Here is a 6,573-nt window from a genome sequence, read left to right as displayed (position 1 = left end):
CTTCTTGCCCCAGTGACTTTGGGCTTGGCCATTGATTTGCTTTAGCCGATGGAATGTGAGTGGCTATGACTCTAGCAGAGCCTTTAAATAATGCTTACACTGTCTGGCTTCCCTTGTAACCACTATGAGAAGAGCATGACTTGGATAGCCAGTGCCCCTTCTCTCTGGATCCCACGATTAGTCACATGGAGCAGACCCAAACCCAAACTGAAGCAGGGTCACCTTAGCCAATCTGCAGACCTGTGAATAAGAAAAATAAATGCTTGTTTTCATAAGTCACAAGTTTTTATTTTGCAGCAGTGGTGCAGCCATAGGGGACTGCTACAGATGATATTTTTGAGGGGTGCCCAAAGGTTGTGGATGATCTGGCAGTCTTGTAGGAGAAGATGTGAGAACATGTCCCATTAAAGCAACCCCTGGGAGAGTTCCCTGGTGGCCCAGTGGTTAGGACTCCATGATTACCCTGCTAAGAGCGTGGGTTTGATCCCTGGTCAGGGAACTGGGATCCCACAGGCCACATGGCACAGAACAGCACGTGTTGAATATAACTCAGGGAGGGAGATGTTTTGGTGAATTTCTTGGAACAGCTCAAATTCTAAGAACTTTCTATAAACTGTTCTCTGACCCATTCTCGCCAAAACAATCTTCACGGCCAATAAATTGCTACACCACGTGTTTCATCATCAGTGCTCAAATGTAGTAGAATTGTAAGGGAAAGAGCACTGGGCATGGTGTGGTTTTATACCAAAGTGCAGCTCGTGTCTAGTCTGTGACTTTGGGTAAGTCGTGTAAACTCTCTGAATCTCATTTTCCTCACCTGCAAGTTGGGAGTGGTTATTAAAAATAAAATGATAATGTAGAGTTATGGTTTTTAAATTGTACTATTAGTTAATTGGAATTCTTTTTCAAAATCAATATATAAAATTGATAACTGGCTACCACAGTCAGTTTAAATACTCATTATTTGGCACCATGTCTTTCATTGTTGGCAGAACCTGCCAGCTACCTTCTCAGAGTCCTTAGGGTTTCCTACAGCCCAGTTTGAAAACAACTTACAGTGAAATTCCTCTACAAATGTCGGTGGTGGTTGTAGTGGTGATGGTGATGGTGACGGTGGTGGTGAGAGTGGTGGTGGTGGTGATTGTTGTGATGGTGGTGGTGGTGGTGATGGTGATGATGGTGGTGGTGGTGATGATGGTGATGGTGGTGGTGATAGTGGTGGCGGTCATGATGGTGATGATGGTGGTGGTGGTGATGATGGTGATGGTGGTGGTGGTGATGGTGGTGATGGTGGTGGTGGTGATGGTGGTGATGGTGGTGGTGGTGATGATGGTGATGGTGGTGGTGATAGTGGTGATGGTGGTGGTGATAGTTGTGATGGTGGTGGTGATGGTGGTGATGGTGGTGATGATGGTGGTGGTGATAGTGGTGGTAGTGATGGTGATGATGATGGTGTTGGTGGTGATGATGGTGATGGTGGTGGTGATAGTGGTGGTGGCGATGATGGTGGTGGTGGTGATGGTGGTGATGGTGGTGGTGATGATGGTGATGATGGTGGTGGTGGTAGTGGTGTGTGATTTCAGTCTCTCAAAATGTTTCCTTGCCTTCTCTTCCTCCCAGATTTCTCTCATTGACTATAAACTGAAAGCCACAATTAAAGAGTTTTGAGAGTGTTTTGGAACACTTTTAAGCTTGAAGGGATGAAGAGACTCAACCACACTCACCAAGTCAGCCATAATTACAACAGAGTCACTGCCAAAGTTCTGGGATGCACCTCTGCACCAGAACCTGGCAGATCCTGAGGTGAGAAAAATAAGAAGTACAAATTCTCTAAGTGGATCATCGGGAATGATGGCAAGAGGAGCCACTCTTATTTAAACTCCTTGGTATCCAAACCTGTGTAGCCTAGTTACTGGGGACACAGCACCATATAATGATCATTGGTTCAAAGTACACGCTACATTTTGAAGCATCCCCACCCCACAAGGTGTCATCTTGAAGCTGGCATCTTCCCTGCATTTTTAAGAGGTCATTCCAATCTTATATTAGACAAATAGCTTCTGGGTGATGTGGTATAAAGTGAGACCAGTAGATCTGTTGGTTATTGTAATATCTCCTTTGCTGTAAAGCGAGTCCCTTGGCAAGGCAATGTTATGCAAGATCCCATAACAATAAATCAGACATTCTGTGAGCCCTCGAGCAGTATTGCTATCTGAGGCAGTGCAACCAGGAAAGGCAAATCCATACTTGTAATATATTGTTAGTTCCAGTACCTCTTCCCTACCAGGGCTTTGACTTTAGTATAGGAGACTTGCTGGGGCTATGAATTCAACATGCTTTGCCACTTTGCTATTCACACAATCAGATCCTGTGCTTGATTTTAAGCACAATCTGCTCTCTGGCTGCAGGAGGTGAGGCTCTCTTTAGGAGCTTGTAGGGACTCCTGGCTTTTACATCATAACTTGAGTTGCTAGTTGAATGATTGGAGTGCATCATTTTCTTCCTTCAGTGCTCCTACTGAACTCAACCTCTAATCAATCAACCAGCTCCACAGTCTTTACAATGACGCTTACTCCCATATCTCTCCAATGCTGGATATTGCATTCCCTTCCACCTGTGTCGCACCCCAATTCACTAACTAGAGTCTTAGTCCTTTGATGCTACAGCACCCTAGGGATTAGCAGCACCTCACCTACCACCAGCAATTGGTCCTTGCTGCCATCTAGCCATCAAGTGATCCACCTCCCACAATCCCATCCTGAGATTCTGTTTCTTAGGAGCACTTCTGGTACCAAGAAGACCTTGAGACAAGGATTCCAGTACCAGGAGTTCATTTGACAAAAGAAGGAAGCACCAGCAGGGAGTGGGGAAGTGAGATAGGCAAGAGAAGTCCAGTAAATGGTACCTTATCAAGCAAGTTATTACAATGAGCTTAATCCTACTGGGTAATACTTGTAAACAACATAAAACAGAATCCTTTGAGTTTTTCCACCTGAGGGGCAAAGGAGCTGGGTTATTTATTTATACCAGCTTTGGTCAGTCATTGGTTGAGGGCTGCTGGGGTGGTGGTGGTGGTGGTGATATTAATTCCTGAGCCCTTCCAGCCTGCCCTGCACATGCGCAGAGTGGACACTGGTAGCTGGGAAAGCCCTTGGGCAAAGAGATGCTGATGCTGGTCATCGAAAGCCAGGCCAGTGTGCCCTGAAATGGTGCCACCTAAGAGAATGTGGGCAGGGCACCAACAGCATCAACTACAGGGTGGGAGGAGGGAGGAGGGAGGAGGCAGCTTGAGAAGGCAGTGACTGAGTTTAGGGAAGGCAAGGATGTTAGGACAAACCGAAGGGCATCCAAACTGTCCTAATTCTCATTATTTTAGTGCTGGTCCCATTCTAAGGTGTGGCTGCTTGGCACAGCTGTTTTTAGTAAAAATCTTAAAGGGGTAAGAGAAGAAACACATACCATTTCTTGGTGACCAATCTAGCACTGATGTGCTAGATATTTTCACAACTGCAGGCATGCATCTCTGGCTTGGATGAAGGAGGGCTGGGGAAGCGAATGTCTTAGTGGAGAGGACTATTGCTCAGCCCCTAATGGGTCCAGCCAGAGAGGCAAAGGAAAGGCCTCCCTGCTTGGCTTCCTCCTGAGTTGTAGGCTAGGCTGGGTTGAGTTTTATATTATCTCAATAACCCATCCCCCAAAATTATAGTTAAAAAATGTTCTACGTGGGCTTCCCTGGTGGCGCAGTGGTTGAGAGTCTGCCTGCCAATGCAGGGGACACGGGTTCGAGCCCTGGTCTGGGAAGATCCCACATGCCGCGGAGCGACTGGGCCCGTGAGCCACAACTGCTGAGCCTGCGCGTCTGGAGCCTGTGCTCCGCAACGGGAGAGGCTGCGATAGTGAGAGGCCCGCGCACCGCAATGAGGAGTGACCCCCACTTGCCGCAACTAGAGAAAGCCCTCGCACAGAAATGAAGACCCAACACAACTAAAATAAATTAAAAAAAAAAAAAAAAATGTTCTACGTATAGAGTACCTAGTTCAAGATGTGAGGTTTTTTCTGGGCTGAGGGGAAATGGAATATTTGGGAAAAGGTGGACATGGCAGTCTCTCCTGGCATAGTAAGATCTTCTTAGAATGGGGCTCTTGCTGAGTGTGTTTTGCTTCTTTGCTCTGATAGATTGTAGTGGTAGACCATGTTGGAATTTGGGGATGCCCATCATCCTCCCTCCTTTTCACGGAGTTCTAAACAATTGAGATCTGAACACAAGGAGTCAAAGTATCAACTTACGAATAGCCGAAGTTGTTGACCATCAGAATGTCTGTTAAGCTTAAGTAAATATGACACATCCATAAAATGGAATACTATGCAACTATAAAAAAGAATGAAGATGCTCTAAGTATTCACATGGCAAGCGCTCCAAGACAATGGTCAGGAGTGAGAGGGTTTAATAACTACTAAGTTTGTAGTGTCTTACATATATATATGTAAGTTTGGAAGGAATCACAAGAAAATACTAATAGGTAGAGCTTGGGGATGAGAACAGGGTGGGTGGGGGGAGACTTTTCACTGAATGCCATTTTTGGGAAACATGTACATAAATATATTACCTGTATATATCTAGAGATCTAGAGAATGACTCAGAGAGGGGAAGACATAGAGGGGATGGATTAAAATAGTTGCTTTGCCTCTCACCGTAAGTCACCTGACTGCCTCTTGCCATGACTTTGGGAAAGGGGGAAGGACAAGGGTAGGTTGAAAATTTGAGAAGGTACAAGTGAAGAGCAGAGGGTGGGGTGGGGGCTGTGCCTGAGGTGGAGAGCACCGTCTCCACCTGCTGATGATGTCACTGCTGTGCTCCCAACACTTCAGTCCGCTGGGGGTGCTTGACACTGAGTAGGTGCTCGGAAATATGACTGCTGGGGTCCAAGCCAGCCAGAGTGCTGTAGAATCTTGTCAACTGAAAAAAAAAAAAAAATGCAGAACCTAAAATTTAAGAATTATGTTTTCTTTGGTGGACTTGCTGAGGACTTTAGCACAGAAGACAGCCTCTCAGAGAGCTCTGAGGGACAGCTCCGAAGAGGTAAGGGCGGAACCAGGATAGACAGAAGTTTTGCAACAAAGAGCAGGTAGTCAGAACATCGGAAGAATACTGTTAATTAAAAAAAAGAAAACAGACATCTCAAGTTAATGAATTTAGTGCTTTTCTACATATGGGAAGATGCAAGAGTCTGGGCTCATTGAAATCATTCCTTTGATACCCACCTTAACTCTCTAGGGCCAGTATCCTGCTTTTCTCCGTCCTGAAACTCCTCAGGGTAAACAGTTAGGGGTGGCTGCAGTGGCTTGTGGCCACCACATTCTTTGTTTACTGAAATAGCAGGTGACACTTTCCATGCACAATGTGTTGGCCCACCTCTTCATGACCACCCACTTGGGACTTAGCATATGGTGATGGTTAAGAGCATGGGATCTAGCATCAGAATAAACACGTTCAAGTCTTGGCTCTGCCACGAACTAGGTATGTGGGCTTGAGAATTCCTCCCTTCCTCACTCGTTAAACAGCAGTAACACTAGCACCCAGCTCACTGTTACAAAGCCTCATGTACAGAGTGCACAGGACAGCGCCCGGCCCATTATAGATGCTCAATCACTTAGGGTGTTTATTTTTACTAGTTTAGTCATTTCTTTCTGTGGCCTGGAGCACAGACCCTGACTCTGTATATAAGACAGAACAGAGTCTAGAGTTTCTCGCGTGGTCAGGGCAACCCGCCCCTTCCTGACTTCACTGGCTGATGACGCAGCTGCCTTTCCCGTCCAGCTTCCAAGGGGCGCTCCAGAGAAGCCGCTTTGCTGGCAGACGTGTCTGCTAGGATTCCAGAGGTAACGCCAGATGCTGGCGTGCAGCTGTGCTCACGGAACACCCTATCGGTGTTTATTCCCTGCATAATTGCAAAGTAAATGGCTTAATGTTATTGTGAAAATGACTCTAAAAGTTAATGGTTCCCCTAATAGGAGAACCCTCCTCCCATTTCTCAACTGCACCAGCTTATCTTTCTCCGTCTTCTTTCAGTCTCAGGGAAAGAAACAACACACCCGGGACTCCACCCTGGGCGAGAAACTTACTTGGAGTTTTGTTTGTGTTGATCTCATCTTGATCCGGGCAGGGGGCCCGGGAGAAAAAGTAAAGCCAGTGTAAGCCAAGTTATTGGGGATTTCCCACTCTTAACATTGTTACTTTTTTTTTTTTTTAACCCCACTTTGTGAAAGAAGTTTTAAGCCACACCAGTGTCCAAGGGTCAAAGAGTTAAGTGTGCTTCGGATTTTAGAAACGTTGAATACATCAGAGTTAGTTTTGTCCTGGTCCTCAGGTTCTGGTGAGAGACAAGCTTTGCTTTGTCATGTGGCCAAAAGCTGTCTCCTTTTGAAGCAGAAGGTGAGCCAATGACAGACAAGCCTGTCATGCTGATGTAATCAGACCGAGAAGGCTGTGCTCTGGGCAGGGAGAGGCCTGGGGACTGGACATCGGGCTTGTGAGCCCCATCGCATCCCCAGGGTCTTTTCCTTTATGAACGC

The 6,573-nt window shown here is 46.3% G+C and overlaps 1 protein-coding gene across 1 annotated transcript in view; it reads left to right on the top strand.

Moving 5' to 3' along the window:
• The first annotated feature begins 4,551 nt into the window (after positions 1–4,551).
• The window catches only part of PRR5L (proline rich 5 like), a 129,902-nt gene continuing 127,880 nt past the window's right edge, over positions 4,552–6,573 (top strand). The window contains exon 1 of the mRNA XM_082343831.1: positions 4,552–5,880. The gene's annotated coding sequence lies outside the window, so the exon portion shown is untranslated. The remainder of the gene's footprint in view (positions 5,881–6,573) is intronic.

The sequence above is a fragment of the Balaenoptera borealis genome (genome assembly GCF_965194805.1).
Source record: "Balaenoptera borealis genome assembly, chromosome: 11".
Classification (NCBI taxonomy): Eukaryota; Metazoa; Chordata; class Mammalia; order Artiodactyla; family Balaenopteridae; genus Balaenoptera; species Balaenoptera borealis.
Note: the sequence above shows the minus strand (reverse complement) of the source record. Positions and strands in the feature narration are given on the sequence as shown.